Genomic DNA, 24,139 nt, shown 5'->3' on the forward strand with positions numbered 1-24,139 from the left:
TTGGTTGATTTAGCTTAACGTCGATCGCACGTAAATCATGAAGATCGTACTTTTCGATTTTTCGAGGTATTTCGGTATAACGAAATCCGTAGAGTTACGGTATTCACGAAGGTGAAAAAATAAGAAAGAAGAAAAATTCTAGATGAAAGGATACCTAGTGCTACGTTCCACTCTTGTGAAAATTCGCGAGATAGGGATTGGAGGGAAAGAAGGATAGAAAGGAGGAGAAACGCGGGCAACACAATACACGAACCTTTCACAGGGCATCTATAAATTGGTATGCTACGAGGACAATTCAGCGTAGTCGGCTTGCAACCGGGTTAATTTAATTTAACCGCCGTGCCACAGGATTTGCTGCCATGTATTCTCTGCCGTGGTTCGTGTTAAAGACGCTTAACGTAAATAAATGCCTTAACAATTTTTCCATCGAAGATTTTTGAAATAGGAACCTATTTTAAATCTTAGATAACGTTTTTACGTTACGTGACGAAATTGAAAACGTCTTTCTCGATATTACGAAATTGATAAGAATTTTATCGAATTTTTTATCAGGGAAAAAAATTATATCCCATATTTTATCAAACGTATTTATTTCTCTTCGTATATAAATAACAATTAACCTTATAGGCTTTTTCTTTCTTTTTGTTCATAGTAGCTTTTATAAAAACTTTAAAAAAGCCCTTTCTCACTCAGGCTCATGTGTAACAGGCATTAATTAAACCAACGAATATCTCGACCGTTCTCCTGTAATAACTTACTATTCATTAAGCGCCTAACCACTTAATCTTGTCGTAGCATGAATGGCTACAGTGAATTTTTATGTACGGACCGTCAGCTTCAATGGTCGGTGTTTTCACCCTCAGAATTAAATCGTCGACCCGTGGTAATCGTTTATGTTGCTTTATGGAGAAAAGCGGAAGATGAGCCATCCGTAATGCAGCTTTTTCATAGGCATCTTCGGACAGAGGTCGAGGCGACACATTTAAAAAAAAAAAAAAAAAAACAACAACAACAACAAAAAAAAACAAACAAAAAAAAGTGTTTCACGGAGAAACGGCGATTTCGATATTGGAAAAAGTACGATGGGAAGTCGAAGTAAATCTTCTCTCGGCAAGTGTAAATAAATCCTTTCGCTTTAGTGGGCTACTATTTTGGATTTATTCTATAGAAAAGCATACACGAACGTTTACGTGTATACATACATACGTACACGTATGACATTTGCATTCGTGTATTTTTCATGCGACCCGTATAAAATAACGTGAGCACATACGTTTGCCCATGAAAGATTTATCCTTACGAATCGTAGGGAACAGAAGTGAGGAGAGGGGACAGGATAAGTGGGAGGGGGGCTGGCAGGATGCATCGAAAATACTTTATCGTTGGAAATCAATTTACCTCTTCGCAACCTTTTCAAAATAGAAAGAAGAAAAGGAAGTTGTTAAAAAGTAAGAATAACGTTTGACAGACGCTTTTATTGCTATAGTTCATTCGATTTTTTAATCGAATATAAAAACCATTAGAAATAAATTTTCGCTTATAATATGAGCTATCTTATTTTCTATTTCTTTTTTTGTTTTTTTCCTTTTTTTTCTTTTCTTTTCTTTCTTCGATTTGGTATGACGTTAGTTTTGTGACTTTAATAAATCGATAACATGCGCCAGATGATCTTTAATAGATTATAATTCTTTCCTGTGGAGGAAGTGAAGAATATACATAAAAGGTTAGCTCAAACGTGATAATGCTAAAGTTTTGTTACCAATTTTGTGGCCTCCCAATGAACGAAGATATTTAGTGGTTGTAAATCTAGAGAATCGCTATATTCTATTCGTTGCGGAAAATTGTGTTACACTGAGCAACTTTTATTGGCCGAGAATGTATGTTTTACGAGGATGAACGCTCGCTGAGATTTTCTTCCTACTTCCTCTTTCTCTCTCCTTTACTCTTTCTCTCTCTCTCTCTCTCTCTCTCTCTCTATCTCTATCTCTCTCTCTCTCTATCTATCTATCTATCTATCTTTTACTCATACTATTTCTCTCTTTCTCGAGATTCGAGAATTCTCTCTAAAGAGGTTTAGGAAACGATGGATGAGTGTTAACGCGTTTGCTGCTTGATAACGAAGATTAGATTTTACGGAATTTCTAATTTTCCCCACGAGAAGTCTCTCTTTCTCTCTCTCTCTCTCTCTCTCACTCTATTTCTCTTCCGTTGACGTTATTAATATATTTGCATTGAAGTTTCGACGAAGTAGAATACGTATAAGAGAAGATTGATAAGAAACAAGGAGAACAGAGTAAAGAGAATGCACGGAGAGAGTCTGTTGAAAATCGGGCTTAATAAGTCCGTTGAGATTCTAGGAAGATCGTACGTAAGAGAGAATGGAAAGATAGCATTCGTGCAATTTCTCTATGTTGGTTATTCGATCCGACTGCAATTTTCAAACTACAAAGTGATTTTCAACGACGAACATTGTAAGTCCTTAAAAGGGGAGTTAAGGGGATACAGAAAGAAAACGTAGACTTTAAACGAACAGACAGTATCGCGTATCCTTACAATCACAAAAGAATAAGTTTTGAAAACGAGAGATTCTCTTATTGAGGAGATAATATACTTGTCAATAAGAGAAAAAAATGAGAGGAGAAAAAAAAAAAAATATATATATATATATATATATATATGTCGCATGAATAAACTTTAATAATTTGTAGGAGTAAGCTTTGGATGAAAAATTTTATTGCATTGAAATGTTAGAGAAAAAAAAAAAGGAATGAAGAAATAATAGTATCGAGTATCGTTAAAACTACACTTTTGATGAAATATGATACTTCACTTCAAAATACGTAAACGGTATCGAATAATAACGGAGATCAAAACTCGGATATTGAGCATGCATGCACGTTTTCTTTTCTTTTCTTTTTCGTTTTTTTTTTCTTCTTTCTTTTTTCTTTTATACGCGCTCGTTTATTTTTTTTTTTTTTTTTTATTTCCCTTTCCTCCTTACACTTTAAAAGCTCGCATTGTTGGGAATAGTACTTATTTCAGCCAAGTACGAGTGCTTACGAGGACGTTACGTTTCTTTTGCAAAACTATCCGAAAAGAGATCTATTAGCGAAGCGATTTTTCTCTTTTCTTCTTCTTCTTTTTTCCTTTTCTTTCATCGTTTCTTTTTCTTTTTTTTTCATTTTTTCGTTTTTTTTCTTTTTTTTTTTTTTTTTCTTTTTTCTCTTGCGTAAACGTCCCACTCGTATTGCTATAAGGTATACACGTGACTTTTACGGGAATGGAAAATATTCTATGAACGTTCAATAACGATGGCAATTAAATTCGATCGTTCAATCAGAATTTCCTCATCAAGTGTCCGCTTGTGTATTTTGAGATTGTGATAAAAACATGAAAAAGAAAAAAAAAAAAAGAAAAAAAAAAAGCAAAACAAAAGAAAAGAAAAAAAGGAAGAAGGCGAAGAAGAAAATGAGAAAGAGGATGAGAGAGCATAACATCTCACAATTTTTCGCTTGACGAATGATAAAACGAAGACCCTGACGCAAGTGACAAGTTCGACGTTAATGACGAACGAAAGATGATACGTTGATCATGATGAAAATGGTAGCGCAAGTACAAAGCCTCTCTACGAGTCAACGTTTGCCATGAACGATGATGGATGTCTTTTACCTCGGTGATGTATATTCCCGTTCGACTACGTGACGTTAGGGACTATAGCACCATACCACATGATATAGATTGCGCGTAGTATAAATGTAAGTATAAAAAAGAAAGTCAATGTTTTGTGTGCGAATGAAAGAAGCGTCCATGAATTATATACGCTTAAGTAGCTTTTTTCTATACAGAGATAAAGACAACTAAATGGATAGATACTTAAATAGATGGATAGAGAAAAAGAGAGAGAGAGAGAGAGAGAGAAAATATGAAGGCTCGCGCGTTAAAAGAAAAAAAGAAATAGTCTCATGTATTGAAAACTTGCAACGCCTTCGTAAAGAAACGTAAAGTTTAAAAAAAAATATAATTTTTCATTTTCAATAACGTTCTCTTTTGCTGGAACAAAAGTCACACGAGAAATCAAAGTTTTTTCGAGGAATTACGTGAGACGTATTAACCATAGTTAAAGTATTTTCTTCGTGAAAAATCAGAAAAAGTAACCTGCCATTGAAAATCCTTAGCAATCGTTTTCGGTAACGTTGAAAAAGTTTTAATTGGGAAGCCAATTATATCAAAGCCAAGAGGAAATATAGAAAAGAGAAAGAAAGAATGAATGAATGAAAGAAAGAAAGAAAGAAAGAAAGAAAGAAAAAAAAAGAACTTTAGCGATATTTTTCTTATTCTTTACTCAAACCAAATAGTCCCATCGTAGCTCAAGTTCGCGCGACAATTTTGTGACCTTCATGAACCCACGGGGAGTTATAAATTATAATGTATATACAACCAAGAGCATTTGGATGTTTAGTTGCATTCATTTATTTTACAAAGCCGTTCTAGAAACGAGAAAACGTTCGTTAAACTTTATTTTACTTACTTTACCGCATTTATTCATCACCTGTTCTCTCTCTCTCTCTCTTTCTCTCTCTTTCTCTCTTTCTTTCTACTTTTCTATTTCCTAAGTTTTACCTTATTTTCTTTCTTCGATCCTGAACGATGAATTTTTACGAATTAACGATTGGTTGATAACGAGCAAAGCTCTACGGTCTCAATGAAAATGTATAAAAAAAGGATCGGCGTATAAAATCAGATCAAGAGAATGATATTCACGAGAGGGAAAGAGAAAGAGACAGAGAGCAAAAATCTTTTACCAATTTTACGAGAAAAATTCTATCACTTTAGTCCGACTGATCCTCACGAATAGCTAGCTACACGTGTGTATATACGTATCCATACGTACTAACATACATGTATACGTGTACGTAGAGGAGGGAAAAAGAAAAAAAAAGAAGAAAAAAAAAAGCAATACAAAGAATACTACGCGATACTTATATATGAGGGAAGAGAGGGTTCATGGTTGAGAAGGGTGATATCAAGGGTGGTAGCTAATGGAAGCCAAGAAACTTCCAGTTGAAATTCGTTTCGTCCCTTTCGAATAGCAATGTCGGCGACGGCCATGGGATCGTTGGTAGTGGACATACTGCATGGCAACAAAGAACCCTCGGGGTTCAGTCTACGCGCTTTTTTCTTCGTCTATCCCGTCGAATTTCCAATCCCTTCGAGGGACAGCCAGTAACTTGAGAATAGAAGTTACACGAGAGAGGCAGTAGACTCAATTAGAACTTTCGTGCTGGTTGGCATCCGTGAAAGTGACGTTTAAGCAAAGGTGCCAGAACGAGAAGAAGAGAGAACGCGAGAAAGAAAGAAAGAAAAAAAGAGAGAAAGAGAGAGAGAGAGAGAGAGAGAGAGAGACAAAATGAACAAACTGAGAAATAGTATGAAAGTTTCCTCTTGCACATTTAATATTTCCCTCTTGTTCTTTTCTGCAATGTCTGAACGGGAGTCAGGCCAGGAATCATTGAATTAAACCTCTCGATTCGTCCCGTTACAAAAAAAAAGAAGAAAAAAAAAAAAAGAAAGAAAAAAGAAACAAAACAAAAGGAAAAAAAAATTATTCTATCATGTCAGCCTCATGTTCATGGCGATCGATAATGGTTCTCGAGAGGGCAAATCCATCGAACGTGTTTATCGCGGTGCTGGCTTCGAAAAGAAGCTCGGATTTCTCGCAAGCCCTTCTGCAGCGAAGCAAAGTCGATAGTTGGCAAGTCCGAGCATCGATTTCGATGAAAGGGTTGCTCGCGCTTAGATCGATAGCCGTTTACGTTGGATATGACACGTTTGCGGAGGCCATATCGGTAAAGAACAAGAGAGAAAGAGAAAGAGAGAGGGAGAGAGAGAGAGTATTGCCTTTCCATGAGGTAGTAACTTCAGGAAGGGTTTGGTGGTTATCAGTTGAAGAGGGAGAGAAGAGAAAGAGAGGTGATGCCGTCTATAGAGTAGTAGAGTATCGGATGCTTGGCCGAGCGGGGTCGTTCATCTCGGTTCATAAACGCACGATTTCACGGGCAATTTCGTAAATTGGAAATCTCGCCATGGAAACTACATCCAAAATTCGTATCCTCGCTTCGTTCTCTTCTATTTCTCTCTCTCTCTCTCTCTCTCTCTCTCTCTCTCTCCCTCCCTCTTTCTCTCTTTCTCTATCTATCTATCTATCTATCCATCTATTCATCCATCTATTTATCTTGTATTATATATCTATCTCTATTTGTATCTCTATTTATCTCTGTATCTCCATTTTTTTTTCTCCCCCTCTTATCATATATCGATAAATACGTTCACTCGACAAATGTAAAAGACAAAAATTCATTCGATATCGTTTTATTAGAGAACTGCCATTATGAATTTCCTGACACCAAACCATCATCATTGTGGTGAACGATAGTAAAAGCGTCTCGACGCCGCGAGTACGTTTACAAACAAGATAGTCGGAGAGGAAAAGAGGATTACTCTGAAATGCGTCAACGACGTAACGTGATCTCGCTATGAGAAGGAGAGAAGAGATGGGAAGTACCTACATATAGGAATAGGAGACGTTTAATCTTCTCGAGCGTTGCACATTGAATAAGGTGCGCTTGCAATAAGGATTACGTCGTAAAGTAATTGAATCCTGCATTTTCATCAAGAAACAAAAGCTAAAGTTTCAAAGTGTATTGAACGACTTTCTATGTTGTTATCCTAGATATTTTTTTCTTCTTTTCTTTTTTTTTCTTTTTTTTTTCTTTTTTTTTTTTTTTTCAAAGACATGTTTAGATAACTAACGGGAACTTGTATGCATTAGGATTTAAGCTGATTTGAGATAACGAAAATAAGAAAAGAAATTTTCTCTTTTAACGTTACGAAACTCTTTAGTTGAAAAAATAATTTTTATAGGAAAATATTTTTATTCTAGTTCGCTCGAACGGTTAAAAGGTAAATATAAAGAGAAATAAAGAGAAAGAGAGAGAGAGAGAAAGAGGAGGGGGGGTAGAGTGGGTGAAATCCTGAGGCTGTAAATAAAACGTGAAACCGTACATAGGTAATTCAGAACACGTATGCATCTTACGTGGCTTTCATAGTAACGAGCATCACGTTTCAAAAGTGGAAAACGTTTCCATGCGTTTCAAGTGCGACAAACACGTTGTTTCCACTTTATATCTAATCTTCGTCACGACCAAGCAATAACATCCAACTTGATGTTCTCTCTCTCTCTCTCTCTCTCTCTCTCTCTCTCTCTCTTTGTCTCTCTCTTTCTGCTCCATTTTTTTTATCTTTTTGAATCACGTTTCGGACAGAGCACCGGTACGAAATAATTCGTCGAATGTTTCTGATTCAAAAAAAAAACATGCTCTCCTTTTTTCTCATTGTTTTCTCTATCGGAGTACACTTAAGAATATCATATTTTTATGATTTTTTTTTCGATTAATCTCCTTCGGTCGGTCTTGTACTATTGCTGTTGACATTTTATCAAGGACAACGCTGATGAGATCGAAGCGACCAAAACTTCTTCTTCTTCTTCTTCTTCATCTTTTTCTTCCTTTTTTTTTCCTCTTCGTTTTCTTATTTCTCTTCTATCTTTCCTTTTTCCACTCGTCAAGAAACTTTATTGAACCATCTATTATCATCGTTTTATGTCTCCTCGGGCTAGAAGACGGTCATTTTCGCACGATGGATTCGAGATAACGAGCGGTACCGCCTTGGGCGATGATTTGCCATCCTCATACCCCGTTCACTGTCCTGATGTCATCCACTGAGAGTCAGAATTCAAGCGACTTTTCGTGGCGAATGTCTCGTCTTCGTCGTCTTACTCCTCATAGTCGGGTTCCATCGAGAGTCCTCCATAATTCACAGAAAGCAGCCGGCGTCGGTTTGGCGTTGCTTCTCGTCGTCGGACTATCGATCCTAACCCCATCCGGTTGGCACACACGCGCAAGAAATTAATTTCGTATGCACCCTTCTACATGGGACAGGATAACAAGTGAATCGTAGGGAAGCATCGTGATTACCATTGTGTTTCCTTTCTCTCTCATTCTCTCTCTCTCTCTCTCTCTCTCTCTCTCACTCTTGCTCTTTCACTCTCTTTCTCTCTCTCACACACTCTCTGCCTACGTCTTTGTCTTTGTCTCTCCCTCCCTGATCTATCTCTTTCTCTCTTCGCTCATATTGAACATAGCCAAAGTTCGAGCACGACTTCTGGCTCTTTCGTCCGCTCGAATGCTCCTCACCGACCTTGCGAGAACTCGTCACAAAGCACGAAAGCAATCAAGGTTTTTGCTTTTGGTCATAGACTTTTATCGTCGAGAATGGCAAACCAAATCCAGAAAATATACGACGGGTAAAACGTGATTTCTTCGTGCTTCGATTCCCAAAATATATGAGCGTTCCCTCATTTTCCTTTTTCTCTTTCTCTTTATGAGACTGTTCACCGAGAACACGACGACTTTTTTTCGATGACTCCAAGAGAATAGAGTGGAGTTTTTCGTAAATCTTATCGAAAGAGAAATTATCGTAGATGAAGATTCTCAACAAAAAAAAAAAAAAAAAAAAAAAAAAAAAAAAAAAGAAAATCTAACCGATATTATGATTAATTACTTTCTAATCTTTTAATAGAGTGTGTCGAGAAAACCGATAGAAATGAGACTAATAAAAAAAAATATATATATATATAATTTATATAAAGAGTTTTCGGTGTATTAGACTGCAAACGAATCCACTTCGATTCGAGTCATTAATGCTCGGCGTGCTTTGAGAACGGAACCGAGTTCTTTGGTGTTGGATTTTAAGTCTGGAGCAACACTATTTCTCTTATTTTTTTTTTTTTTTTCTTTTTTTTATTTAACCTCAGTAGATTCGTTCAAACAGATGTAACGAAGGTCGCCAGGAGAAATATATTCCAGAAAGATCAGAGACCGATCTTGTTTCATAAATTCTCGAGAAAGCTTTCGAATTTTTTTCCAAGATATATATCCAGTATAAATGTGTACTATTTCCTCGTCTTAATATGTTCTTTACAGTTATATCATTTTCTTTTCTTTTTCCTTTTTTCTTCTTCTTCTTCTTCTTCTTTTAACGCATCAAAGGTAAAGCCTTTCCTGAGATAAGATCATAGTTGCTTTTTCTTTTTTCTTCTCCATCTTATTTTCTTTTCTTTTTTTCTTTTCTTTTCTTTTCTTTTTTTTTTTTTCTTTTTTTTTTTTTTAGTTTTCTATCTCAAAAGAGATACTCTAGATCGATTTCTAGAGATACTCTCGTAGAATATGGTTGCTTTCGTTCCAAATTCCTGGACGTTTGTCGTGCGAAGAGACAATGTGCGATATGTAGATGGGTTGCTTTGGGAGAACCATAGTCGAGACCTTTAGCAACATGCTTGTAGTTCGTGTACGATGATGGATGAACTAGTAGAATGCAAAATCTTGGCTGTACGCAAAAGCCGGATGATAGGGAGAGGTATTACACAAAATATAGAATGCGAACGAGCAAAAATGACGGCTATATGAATTATTACAAAAGACGTCGACGTCTCTCTCTCTCTCTCTCTCTCTCTCTCTCTGTCTCTGTCTCTTTCTCTCTTTCTCTTTCTCTCTTTCTCTATCTTCGTCTCGTACCATTTCAACCTCGTAAAGTTCATACAACTAAACGTACAACGCGGTACGTTGTAGTGCATTTTCAAGAACGGTTATGACCCCCATCCGGCTGACTCGTACATTTCTCTACTCGCACGGGACGGACCTTTGATTGCAAGTTGAAAGAGCATCGTTTTGAATGCGTCCGCTTGGCGCCATTGTTTATTATTGCTGATGGCAAACAGTTGGAAACTTTCCAAGTGGGTTGTTTATCGGCATAGAAAATATTAAGATACACTTTTTAAAACAACCATATTGTTCATCGTCGCATTAATTCAGAATCTTTTACACGCTTATACTTAATAATTAAACTGTTCGAAAAATTCAATTGGATTAAAATAATTTTATTGATCTATATTTCTTTTCCCCTTTTCTCTTTGATAAAAAGAGAGCGAGACTTTTTAATAAACGTCGCGACGATCCTACCGTGACGTAAATGAAAGTCCATTAATATCGTGGATCGGACGAACGGAGCGGGGAAAGGGAAATAAGAAGAAAAAGAAATGGGGGAAAAAATAGGGCCAGAGGTATTTTACAGAGGGAGAAAAGTACGTTTCTTGGGATAATTGATTACGTCGCATTATCGACGACCATATCGAGACTTGTGAGATTCTAATTCGCATCGCGTGGCAATTTCAATAGTTAAGCAGATTAGAAAGTCTTTAGAGAGAGAGAAAAAGAGAGAGAGAGAGAGAGAGAGAGAGAGGAAAGAGAAAAAAGTATGTTATATAATAATTAAATAATATTCTTTCGCTTAATTAACAAATGAATCTATTATATCATTACACCGTATTAATTATTTTATTAACAAACCCCCACCACGTACACTCTTATACATATGTACACAAGAACGATTTGCTTATAAAAAATAAAGAAACATAAATCTTTATAAAACGAAAAAAGATAATTTAGCTTTTGTTTCGAAAGGAAAAAAAGAAAAAAAGAAAAAAAAAAAAAAAGAACACGATTCATTCCATTCTCTAGATCTGATTTGTATCCGTCCTAGGAGTTTTTGATATTTATTTCTTTTTTTTTTCTCTTTTTCCTTTTTTCTCTCTTTTTTTTTTTTTTGTCTTTTATTTACACGATCGCTCTAGAGTGTGATCGCTAGCTGCTAGTCACATAGTACGAAAGATTTATTTTGTTTAGAAGAAAAATCTATGGACTCAGGGGGAATGTAAAAGAAAAAAGAATGAAAAAAAAAAAAAAAAAAAAAAAAAGGAAAAGCAAAAAGAAACTAAATTCTTTAATTCCCTAGACAAAAGAATTATTAGCCGTAGGTAGGAATGGAACATTCACATAGAACGTTCAAAATTTTCATTAATTAGTCGATTAGCCGATACATCGACGGGAACTCGGGTGGCGTACGCAACACCAGGGTTCAATTAACTTTTTTTTCCGCTCTACTATTCCGATCCGCTTAGTTCCATATACCTATACGTGGTTGGAGTATTACCTGTATGCGGGGATTTAGACGCATGCGCGGCATCATTGCACGCATACATACATACATACATATATACATATATATATATATATATATATATATATATATATATATATATGTATATACACATACATAGATGCATATAGATATAAATGCGTTAAAGGTTCACGAGTGTTCGTAAAATCCTTCTCGATCTCTCGTTCTCGCATTATACGCACACGAGCTTGATAGGATCCTGGCTCCGTGCCGTTTCGAGACTCAAATACCTTTCCTGTTTTATTCCTCTCATCCAACGAGAATCAACGTCCTGCGCTCGATTAAAATATTAAATATTTAATGATCGTACTAATGTATCTGATAAATAAGAAAGTCGTTTATCAAGCGGAAATATCTATATCATTGTCCCGATCTCACTCATTCGCTATCGTCTATTCATCGGTTTTTTCTTCCTTTTTTTTTTTCTTCTTCCTTTCCTTTTCTTTTTTTGTTTTGTTTTTTTTTCTTCTTTTTTTATTTTTTTTTTTTTTTTATTTTTTATTTATAAGCAAATACATGCACAAACGCGTACTCGTGTGTAAATATTATACGTGTCTATATGTTCAAAAGAATGTAAATAGCTGATAAATAGCTCACTAAACGATTCCACTTCGATGTTTTAAAGTTGGAAAGAGTATAAGGATTATACTCTTCGGAGTGCAGTCGAACGTTAGAAAAGAGGAAGAGAGAAAGGGGAGGGGAAAAAAAAAGAAGAAAGAAAAAGAAAAAACTTTTAACACGTCCTTTTGGAGAAAATCGTTCACCAGAGCGCTCATTAACACGTCGAAGTAACTCGTTTAAACTCATCACGTTCGTTCTCTTGTGCATTTCTCGAAAAGTGGAGTCTTAATGCGATAGTTAAAGTGAATTTTTATTACCGATCCTTTTCAAATATCGATTTCGTTATCTTCGAAAATAACTCCTGATGAAAATTAGTTGGTGTTAATACATTGGACACATGCATACGTTATTAAACTAATTGCAAAGACTGTGTAATTACAGTTAACGATATTGGATTCAACGATTGTAGAGTTTACAGTATGCATATGTGTATGGCGTAGTGGTATATATATCATAATTTTCCATCAATGCTTTCCGGCGTCATCGTTCATACGAGAAACATAAACGTTCGAGGCATACGTATCTACGTACGTACGTACGTACGTGGCATAAATCGTGGGAAACTAGCACGGTGAAGGAATCGTGAGACGTGGCAATCGATATGACGGGCGAAAGGGCAAGTGGCAAGTCGTAATGACAAATTAATCCGAGGACGATTAATTAAAACGTATTAGAAGGCTCTCAGTCTTCTCCCTCGCACATCACTCTCTCTCTCTCTCTCTCTCTCTCTCTCTCTCTCTCTCTCTCTTCCTTTCATTCTCTTTCTGACCATCCTAGCCGACGTCACGTGACGGGCATACGAACGAAGTGAACTCGATTCATCATGTTTTATGTCGCTGCCACATCGATGATAATAAATCCTTGTCAAGGTGAGTTCGGCCGCCGATGCTACTGCTACTACTGCTACTGCTGCTGCTACTACTGCTGCTGCTGCTGCTGCTGCTGCTACTGTTGATGTTGCCTTCGTTTGAGGTTGTAGGAAAACGAAGATAGAGAAAGCGAGTGCGTACGCGCGTGTGTATGTGTATAAGAGAGAGAGAGAGAGAGAGAGAGAGAGAATGGAAAAAAGAGGAAGCATCAAGAGAGGTAATTCGTGATACCACGTTCCAGCATTTCGCCTGTGCCATTTTCTATAGAGATCCCAATCCACACACGGCCAAGTGTGTTTCTCTCTCACCTACCATTTTCCACCACCTGACCGCCGAGGAAGGTATACTAAATAATGATCTACGATGCTCCCATGAGATCTGAACCCTCACAACTATGCTCACGCATACCAACATGTTTACGAGTTCAGTGAAGATACATAGAAAGCATCATTTTCATCTGCACGTTACTACTACTACTACTACTACTACTATTACTACTACTATTACTACTATTACTGCATATGCGAGTGTGTAATTCAGACTCGTCATCTTTCCTTTTGCTCTATTTATTCATATTTCTTTCATTCCTTTTTCTGTCTCTTTTTCTACTTTTATCTCTCTTTCTTCTTGTTTTTCCTTTTTCTTCTTTTTTTTTTTTTTTTTTATTTTCGTTTCTTCCTTTTCCTTTCTTTTTTTCCTTTCTTTTCTTTTTCTCCCTTGTCCCTCTTCATTCAACTTTTACGCAGGAGCCTTTCTTTTTTTTTTTTTTTTCTTTTTTATATCATAAAACATGATATTCCACTTACACCCTTTGTCTATCTCATATATACAATAATTCGTACTCGGGTTAAAGAAATAAATTATAATTGAAATAATAAATGAAGGTTATAACAAGAGATCAAATGGTATATCAAAGGCTATATCGAGCATTCATTCAATATTAATCTATTCTTTTCTCGTGGGTAAAGAGAAGACACAAGAAAAGCCGATGGACTGGAAAGTCCAGGGTGGTAGTGTGTCGTTTTAAAGGAGTAGCGAAAAGATCGAAGTATGTAATTCTTGAATCTCGAGGGATTTCAGATCCGCATATATGCTCTCGTATATGCAATCGAAATGTCGCCGGTCGCATTTCCACGTATAACGTTTCGGTAACCTCTATGTATAGAGCGAGAAGAAATACATTATTTCCAGTATAATATATTCCAAGCAGGCCATATATACCGTTCGTACTGCTCGAGTAAGAGAGAACCCGCATCAAAATCGCATTAGATAGCCTCTCGTCCTCTTTTTCGTCATGAACCTTTTTTCTCTTTTTCTTTTGTTTCTTTTTCTCTTCCTTCTATTTTTTTTTTCCATTGCTTTCTTTATTTTTTTTTTCTTTTTTTTTCGTTTTTGTTTTTTTTTTCTTTTTTTGAACGACCCTTTTCTAATTCATTACGTAGTAAGTATTTTTTTTTTTTTTGATCCTTAAGATAGAATCATCCTCGATTTTTTCGACAGAAAATAAATAAGACACAATCTATTGTTTTGATCAATTTTTTGAAAATACATCGACGACGTACTATTTATATATCATTTGTTATTTCTCATACGATAAAGTCTCGTACAAATCAATGACAATGAAGTTTCAAGCTTGCACGATTATTATTGATTGATGCAATCAAGGCGAATGCTAATTATTGTAAATTAAATTCATAAGAAATGATCATACCGCAGAAGATTTATTTTCGAATTTCATCGATGATTGCAATTTACTTTATACGTTTATCGAAATAATGTTATAGTTTCCCCATGGTATGATCGGTTGTTCCACTACCGTGAGAGTTTTATAATTACGAATCATTAATAAGTTCTCATTATCGAATTAATAAATATTATAATTATTATTATTATTATTATTATTATTATTATTATTATTATTATTATTATTGTTATTACAGATATTATAAATTCATGTATAATTATAGAACCGTCGTTGATATAATCGATATGCGTGAATGTATTTAATTTTAAAAGAGTGAGAAAGAGGGCAAAAGAAAATGAAAATTAATTTCTTTTCGGTTGATCGTTTTGTTATTAGCTTCTTTTATTTTTCACTTTATCATTATCCACTAACTGGACATTTTATCTGACTATGGGTGAATATTCCGACACGTATGATCGCATGTCCTCAAACGTACCATATGTATGTAGAACGATTCTATCACTACTGTTAGAATATTTATGCACAATTCGTGTCGCGACAGTACGCGTTGCTTCCGCCTGCTTCCGAAACTATGCAAAATATCGTGATGTTCGTGTTCGAACGTTTTATCGTTCGTTTGCTATCGAAGTCATACGTCTGCGATAAGTACCTCGATCGAATGTTCGAATGCGATACATACAATTTTGGCATTATAAACGAGTCCAACGATTCGATGCATTTCACTGCATCGACTCTAAAGCTTTTCCCCGTCCACGTGACTTGAAACCACGACAAAATCGGGAATAATTTTCATTTTTAGAGATATGAAAATATCGTTTAAATCGTTTTATACGTTATCAAGAGAAAATGAGAAATTTAATGATTGAACCTTCGAATGTTATTTTTTCTTTTTGTTTTTGAAAAATTTGCTTTTTCTCTTATTTTTTTTTTTCTTTCTTTCTTTCTTTCTTTTTCCACACGATATCACGTATAAATAATTTAGATTAATATTTATTTCATTCATAAACGTTCCTTCTATATATATATATATATATATATATATTACAAATTTATCAATGATCTTTCTTTTTCTTTCTTTCTTTTTTATTATCCTTTGTTTTTTTATATATCAACCGAATGAAGATTTACGAGAACGTGCTTTATTAACGATCAAAAGTGACGGAAAATTCTTTTTGGATTTATCCGACGATTATCATTGTTTCGTTTTATTCTATTCGACGAAAAAAACTTTTCGTTTCTATTCTCTCTCTCTCACTCTCTCTCTCTCTCTCTCTCATTGTCTATTTCTCTTATATATAATCTTTGTTGAAGCACGATGTAACAATTTTCTTTTTCTATTCCGATACGAATTTATCGGTAGATATCGCGTGAAGAAGAAAAATCTTTTGGGAAGGTTTTGCGATCGTAGCTATGATACTACGTTATCGATAAACAATCGGTTCGAAGCCGTCGTTTTAGCGGGATGCACGAGGAGATAAGCGCTCTTTCCGGAATCGTCGCACGTACAGCACTCCTCGTATCGCTTAACGATCCGTACACGCACACGTAGTACGCTCTACTCTGTTGAGAGAACCTTCTATCTTTCTCTCTCTCTCTCTCTCTCTCTCTCTCTCTCTCTCTCTCTCTCTCTCTCTTTCTCTTTCTCTCTGTCTCTATTTCCTCTCTCACTCTCACACACATACACACCTTTCTCTCACCGAGGATCTAAACGTACTCTCGTGTACTTACTATCAGTAAGAACAGCACGGAATTCATATTTGTTGAGATCGAATGTTACCATGAAATGTAACTTCTCACGATGCTTACCCTTAAATTAAAGAGTTAGAGAAGAATACCAATCTCTCTCTCTCTCGCTCTCTCTCTCTCTCTCTTTCTCTCTCTACATATATATATATATATATATATCGTTCTATCTTTCTTATTACTCTCGCTATCTTTCAAAATCCAGAATATTAATTATAATTTAATTAAAAATTGCACGAGCAATACATTGACGATTTTACGATTAGTTAACAACTTTATATTCGCCTCAGTTTGTAATTCAATTTTTTTTTTTTTTTTTTTTTTTTTTTTATTAATTTGTCACTTTCGTTCGGTCTGAACGATTGGTGATATTTTAAATAAAACTTTTAAAACTCAGTTCTCTCTCTTTTTCTTTTTTTTCTTTTTTTTTTTGTTTCTTTTTTTTTTTTTGTTCTTTCTCTTTTCCTATATTCCTTGCGTCACGTTTTTCAATGGTGAATTATTTTTCACGGAAAAATTTTTTCCCATTTCTTTTTCCGTCCCATTTGGTGACATTATCTGTAAGGAAGGAAACGTGATCGATTTCGGGATTTCTCGTAGGCTAGTTGTGTGACGTAACAGGAGGCGCGTAATTTAGACGATTCTCAACGTTGGTCAGCGAAAACGGTCAACTCGAAACTCGGCATGAATTCGAAATCATTTGGTGAATCGTGCTGAGTTCAGGAATGAGAAGCAATCCTAAGTAAAAGGGATACGATATATTGCATTAGCGAGATATTAACATAAGTTAGTTGTACGACGATAAAAGTTTCCTTTCGAATTGAATAGTTTATCGTAGTTCTTCAAAACTTCGTTTACTTCTTCTTATACTTTTTGTTCATTCTTATTTTTGATCTTAACGATCAACGATCAATGATTTTTCTTTCCATAATCTGTCAAATAGTAAAATAAAAAAAAAAATAAAAAAATAAAAAAATAAAAAAATAAAAAATAATAAATGTCAATATAACGTAAAATTATAATAATAAAAATATATCTCGATTCTATCTCGATACAATAGAAATTGATATAATAAAGATTAAATATCATTCGATATTAATATTTTTATACTCGTCGATTAATATCACGTATATCGATGTAACGTTATTCAAAGTAAATACTTCCCTGGCTATATCTATTTCATTTTCTCTAACTTTTGGAATACGTACTACCTTCTATCAGTACTAACCACAATAGGAAATACAAATAGGATTTCGTTCGAAAACGTTGGTAAGCATGTTTTGAACTCTGAAGGAGTATTATGCCACGGACACGTAGACACAATGGGTCGGTGGTATAACGTCGTTTAAATTTCCCGTTTTCAGGAGAAACTTTACGGTAAAGTCCGTAGTTCTTGTCAGCTAATATACAAACTTCGTTAGGTGAATATTCGAACGTTAGAATGTGCTCGACGTCATGGCGAGTAAGGGACACGTCATCAACCTGTAGACGTCGACACTTTCCTTAACACAACGTTATTACAAATATACACACGTGTTTAACGTAATTAGAGTAACCCTTTATCGTAGAACGAACATATATATGAACGTAATAGATTCCTTGATAGTTTGTAGAAATTACAATGGATGTTAGTGGTGTTCTATCGTGATTATTATTACCCGTCTCGAGAATTCTAAGAATAGAATAAGAAGAAGACCAGGAAAGAATGGAAGAGGAAGAAGAAGAACGAGAACGTAGAAACGAGACAAGATAATTAACATCCCCTGGAGGGTTTAATAATTATTAACGATCCGAAACAAATCTCTGTTGAACGATAATTTTCTACGGATATAAACAGTTAAGAGAAATTATAACAATAATTCCTTGAGAAACTTAGTAATTGGTCGCAACGGATTCCAAGTGTACGAAGCTTTCTAAGATAAACGTCTATTGAAACTTTTAAGTATCATTGTTAACTAAGCCGAAGATCAACGCTTAGCTTTTGAACAAACGAAAAGAGTAGAGAGAGAGAGAGAGAGAGAGAGAGAGAGAGAGAGAGAAAGAAAATAAAGGCAATTCTTCTCTCTAAGCGGATCGAAGGTGTTCTCGATTCTTCAAGAAATTTCTATTTTTTTATCGATTGAGTCCAATCAACAGAATTCTCTCTCTCTCTCTCTCTCTCTCTCTCTCTCTCTCTCTTATTAGACTCTTTAAGCAGCATGCATTATTCTCTCAAACGTGTAAACCATTTATTATATTGTTCTCTTCGATAGATCCAAAAGAAGGATTAAAGCAACTTAGAAAGTAGTAAGTTCGATTTTGGAAGTCAGTGACTTTGGTTCTTCGTAAATTAGTTTGTTCGTATTTGAAGCATCCTCTCGGGGCAAGTTGATAGATCTTCGGGCTATCCTCTTGCAAGCAGATAGTTCTTAGGACGATACTCTCGCGTAACTCGATGCGTCACTCTCTCACTCTCTCTCTCTATTTCTCTCTCTCTCTCTCTCTCTCTCTCTCTCTATCTCTATCTCTTTCTCCATCTCTCTTCTTCTTCTTCTCTCGTTCGTACCTATTCTCGATGGATCAACAAAAGTTAACGGGCGCAATTACCGCGGCTTTCTAAGTTTCAAACCGCTCCTTTCGTATTGATTGAATTGCTGTTAGGTAGACCAAGTTCCAAACCGATTTCGATAGCTCGAAACATCAGAGATACATACTCTATCAACTTCTCAGAGAGAATGCAATTTCTACTTACGCTTATATCATCGATATTCAAGTCCATCGTCGCATCGAATTATCAAATGCAACTCGAAGACTCATCTCTCTCTCTCTCTCTCTCTCACGCTCTATCTTTTTTTTCATGTGAAATAGAATTTGATTAGATCGTTTCTAAGGACGTTCAAGTTTCTTATCATCGAAAAGAAAAAGGGAAGGAAAAGATCCTAGAAGAAAAAGTGAATGAACGAATAGAAGTTTCCCCATATCGTTCTTTCACCTTTAAACGATCCCCAAGTATATCCAACGAAGCTACATTTCCAACTCTTATTCAGCGGTTACTGAACGGCGTCCAATTAGAAAAAGAAAAAAAAAAAAACTTAGAGTCGAGAGAGCTTTCGAATAAGAGATGACCTTTATCCAAGAGCTTTAGCCCACTGATACGATCCCTTTACTCCAATGTCTCTCTTAAGGATTACGTGTTTTCAAGATATCGCATCGTTTAACCCTTTACGCATTCACTCCTTAAATCCCCATTCGACATCTTGTTTCATCCATGTAATAGTTCATTTTTATATGGGTATCATTCATACGTTCTGTAATTATGAATTGAGTATTAATTTTGACATAGAGTTATCTATATGAGAAAAGTAAAAAGTTTATTCTAATTAACGCATTCATCGTCAAAAAAGAAAAATGTATTTCGACGATATCGTATATTGAAAGAGAATAATAGAATACCGAATTGCGTTGCAGTATTGAATTGCACAAAAACGTGATGTAAATAAAAGAAACATCGCGTGATGTGAAGTCACTCAGTAACGGTACACTGGAGACCATAATGGCGGTGAATGGGTTAAAATAATCGTGAAAAAAATATTGAAGAGTCGTTTGTAAAATTGTCATTTATTTTTCTATATAGAACGAAAAAAAACAAAAAAAAAAAAAAAAAAACAAAAAAAAATATATATATATATATCTGGATAAAGGATATCGCTTGAAATTGATAATAATACGAAAAACGATAATACGTTGTACGATACTTCTTCGCGAATGAGAAAACGTAAAGATGATCCCTTCGAAATGAGAAAACAAGACTATTGATAGATTTGAGTGAAGGAAACGAGAAAAGAAAAATATGAATGTAACGTATGCATGAGAGCTATTGCGTTCATTGAAACATCGACTGATACAACAACGCTTGGAGTCGAGATCATACGTATGTAAAGCCATGGGCAACCATAAAAAAGGTTTACGAGCAGTAAAAATCCGACAGCCGTGCGCACTTCCTAGCCGTCTGTGTTCACATGGTAGAGTGGATAAAATATAGATACTCGAGCTTGCGCGTTGCCTTCCATTTCTTTTTCTCTTTTTATTTTTACCCTTTTCGATTTCTCTTTTCGCTTCGCTATTTCTCTCCATTTATTCGATACATGTGGTGGAACAAAAGGCTGCGTAATGATCCGTCGGAAGTGTTTCATTTTATTGCAAACGAAAAGAAATAAAAGGGACGTGAAATTTTTGCACGATAAATTCGCGGGTAATAAATATTTACGCGTGTTTCTTTCTTTTCTCTTGTTTTTGTTTTTTTTCTTTTTCTTTTTTTTTTTTTTTTTTTTTTTTTTTTTTTTTCTCTTTTTTTTTTTTTTTTTTCTCTTTCGTCAACGAACAAATTTTTGTCGTCGTTGCTCCTCGAAAAAACCATACATACATAACTTGCTTCTTTTCTTGCGTTACAATTTCTGTGTTTTCGTTATCTTTTCTATCATCCTCGCCCTCTCTCTCTCTCTCTCTCTCTCTCTCTCTCTCTCTCTCTTTTCCTCTAGTATAAATCATTACTCACGAAGATCGATCATTTTTTTTTCGTGTCACTTTTTTTTTTCGATGAGATCAGCCTGAAAAGTTATCGATCTCGATAAAAGTCCTTTCGTATTTCTTCTTACAGACGTTCTCGTAAAGAAACTTGTATCTTAATCCCAGGATAGAAGTTGGCCTGCATACGCGTATAGATCTATAGAAGGATTCAATTAATCATAGATACAAGTTTGAAGTGGTTCACGAACAAGATGATTGGTCCGTGAGAAGCCTCAAGGGATATTGCGAAGAGTACGAGAGAGATGGCAATAGGTATGAGAGACCAGTATACCGTAGGATATTCGTTCCAAAATTGTCACGATGATAAATCGTGCTTGTATCATATGTGCGCGAGAGCGTGCACGCGTGTGTGTGTTTCGAAAGCACCGACCAAAAAAAAAAAAAAAAAAAAGGAGAAAACAAAAATAGAAACAAAAAAAGAAAGACAGAAAAAAAGAATATTCATGTTGCTCGTAGTAAAATCAAAATTATCCTACGTGGTTGTTAAATTTGTAAAAATGAAATTATTAATTTTCATTACTTTCCTTTTGGTCTGTTATCTCTCTCTCTCTCTCTTTCTCTCTCGGTCTCTCTCTCACTTTCCCATTTATAAATAAAACTTCGTAAAGTTTCATTGCTTATACGTGTTAGTTCATTGATACGTAACATCGATGTTGGGAGTTCTTTCTAGCTCGAGAATACACGGCAGAGAGGTTATAAATAATACCTTCAAGCTTTTGAAATCGTATACCATCGACACTGGTTGAGTTACGATTTTACGGTATTGAAGAAGAATACACGAAAAATCGTAGGATTATCTCGAGGAAAAATTCGGTGACGCGTCGATAATATATCGTATATTCTTTAGTGAACACTTTTTTACGAAGTTCTTTCTTTCATTTCCTTTTTCTTTTTTTTCTTTTTTTTCTTTTTCTTTTTTTTTTTTTTTCTTTCATTCACGAGTTAATCCCACGCTCTCCGATCTCATTCTTATTGTTATAATTTTCTTTTCACTTTTCTTTCCTTCCTAGAATTTTTTTTCTTCTTCCTCGTAACCCTAGGATTCCTTACGTCCCGTTCGAAAGTTAATACTTAATTTCATTTATTATTATTATTATTATTATTATTATTTTTTTTTTTTTTTTTTCTATTGCATACTAAGGAATCGTGTAAAATAACGATTATCGTTGAAAGTCGCGAGATCTTTTAACGGATGACGACGCATCGAGAAAATGAGAAGAACCGACGAATGAGACTTTTGTAATTTCCCTCGTGTGCTATTCGTCAGGCACTTAACCACACGATCCTAAAAGTACTTCGTGAAACTACAAGAACTTCTCTTCTCTCTCTCTCTCTCTCTCTTTCATAGGTGACGCGAAAGCTGCACTACTAACTTCATATGAATGAAAGCAGCAACGCGTATTTCGTATATCGAAATATTTATCCATATGTATATATGTATGCATGTATGTATGTATGTATGTACGTATGTACATAGTTATATAAACAAAGTTTGAATGCATTCATATTCTTCGACATATCGACGTTTTCGGTAATCAGTCAACTAGATAAATCACTTTTTAATTGTTAACTAAACAAACTTTTTTTACCTTTTATACATAAAATCCAAAAGGATTATTCAATCATTTTTTTTTTTCTTTTTTTAATGAATCTGTTACATTTTAATAGTATCACAGCGTATTTTATAGAAATGAAAATGTCTGTCATGGTAGCCATACTATCGAAAGTTCCACTTTGGCAAACATAGAGTTGAGTTTGCAGTAGTCAACAGAGTGAAAAACAAATATTGTCTGATGCTTAGAACAGGCATGAAGACATGCAAGAGAGGTAGAGATGCAAGAGGAAATCGTATCAGTGTAGGAACATTTTGGTGAAACTGCACTGAGCCGCGGAACGAACGTATCATTATCCTTCGTCGCCAAGGTCCATTAGAAACTAAATGTGCTACGTTCCGGCTGGTAAACATCCATGCTGCTACGAGAAACCTGACTGATTGCGTGGATACGGTAATTGTGCGCCCAGTTACAGAATCAGCTATACTGGGTAGGAAAGTAGAAAGTAATCAAAAGCTACAGATACGTGTGAAGGAAAAAGAAAAAGAAAGAGAGAGAGAGAGAGAGAGAGAGAGAAAGAGAAAGAGAGAGAGAGAGAGAGAGAGAGAGAGATGTGGAGGAGGGATAAAGATAGAAATATGGTAGAAAAGCAAAAAATAAAGAGAAAGGGATAGGGAGAAAAAGAGAGAGAACAATGAGAGAATCTAGCAAATTTTACAAAATAATTATATCCATTTAAATCCTTGCCTTTCTCTGTATCTTAAAATCACTCTGTTAATTATTTTGAATGCATATGGTTGCTTTTGTAAAGACATCCCACAGAAACAAGTTGATCTTACCGTGTTACCATGTTTTGAAGAAAAGAAGAAAAAAGAAAAAGAAAAAAAAAAAGGGAAAAAGAGAAAATAAAAAAGATAGAAACAGAAAAAAAATTTACAAGAGAAACAAAAACGCAAAGGGAAAATGAATGACCTGCGATATCCGTTCGAATGCATTGTCATTTTATCATATTGTGTCTTATGGAAGAAAGAAATTCTATTATGTTAATGGAAAAATATAAGTATATTTAAAAGTATTCTTCGTAATAAATGAAACATAATACTTATGTGTAAGGAAAATTAATATTATGAACGAATCATGAGAAGGGAATAGTGTTTACGTCGTAAGTAACATTCATGAAACTCAGTTACGTTTGTCATAACATTCCACCACCAACAGAATTTATTTTCCGTGAATATTGTTGTACAGTAATAATATGCGGTTGAATTTATTTCCATTATAATATATCGTATCATACGAATATAAATTCGTATTGTTCCACGTGATATGTCAAACGAAAATGATTTCCTTCTCTCAACTCGCCGCATTTAGATTGGTTCCTTGATATCGTCGAAACTCGAATCCATGAAAACGCTGATTGCTTGGAGTGCATCCATCCGACGGAAACAACTGCATATATATACTTATATATATATATATATATATATATATATATATATATATATATATATATAAATGCACACACGAGCACATACATATACAATGCACATATCTCTGATTATTTCATGATTTTTTTTAGAAAGACATTCGATAATATCAAATTTGCACAATTAATTGCTTATGCTTAATTATCGAAAACCCATGTAACATCGAAGCTCATGATCATAAATAGCATCAAGTTAACTTGGTCATATAATTAATCAATCAACTCCAATCTAATTAATGTTGAGTAGTCAAGCAACGATCATAATATATCACTTGTTGACTGGAATGACATTTATTGAATTGGCGAAAGCTTTAAAAGTTCGATCGAATGTTTTGCGAGAGAAAAAAAAACAAAAAAAAAACAAAAAAAAAAAAAAAGAAAAACAGAAAAGAAGAAAAAAATCGACGTTGGTATATATCTATCAGATATTTTGGTTAAAATAGTTTAGTATAAACTTTGATTA

General features: G+C 34.8%; 2 protein-coding genes across 21 annotated transcripts in view; one reads left to right on the top strand and one right to left on the bottom strand.

Annotated features, from left to right (window-relative positions):
- The window catches only part of LOC124427262 (WAS/WASL-interacting protein family member 1-like), a 219,956-nt gene that overhangs the window by 72,425 nt on the left and 123,392 nt on the right, over window positions 1-24,139 (bottom strand). The gene's annotated exons all lie outside the window — the stretch shown is intronic.
- LOC124427258 overlaps window positions 1-24,139 on the top strand; it is a 166,982-nt gene that overhangs the window by 6,163 nt on the left and 136,680 nt on the right. The window contains exon 2 of one of the 20 annotated variants that reach the window (XM_046969915.1): window positions 20,708-20,889. The exons of the other annotated variants lie outside the window; for them this stretch is intronic. The gene's annotated coding sequence lies outside the window, so the exon portion shown is untranslated. The remainder of the gene's footprint in view (window positions 1-20,707; window positions 20,890-24,139) is intronic. 20 annotated transcript variants of the gene reach the window in all.

The sequence above is a fragment of the Vespa crabro genome, chromosome 10 (genome assembly GCF_910589235.1).
Source record: "Vespa crabro chromosome 10, iyVesCrab1.2, whole genome shotgun sequence".
In the NCBI taxonomy this organism is placed as follows: Eukaryota; Metazoa; Arthropoda; class Insecta; order Hymenoptera; family Vespidae; genus Vespa; species Vespa crabro.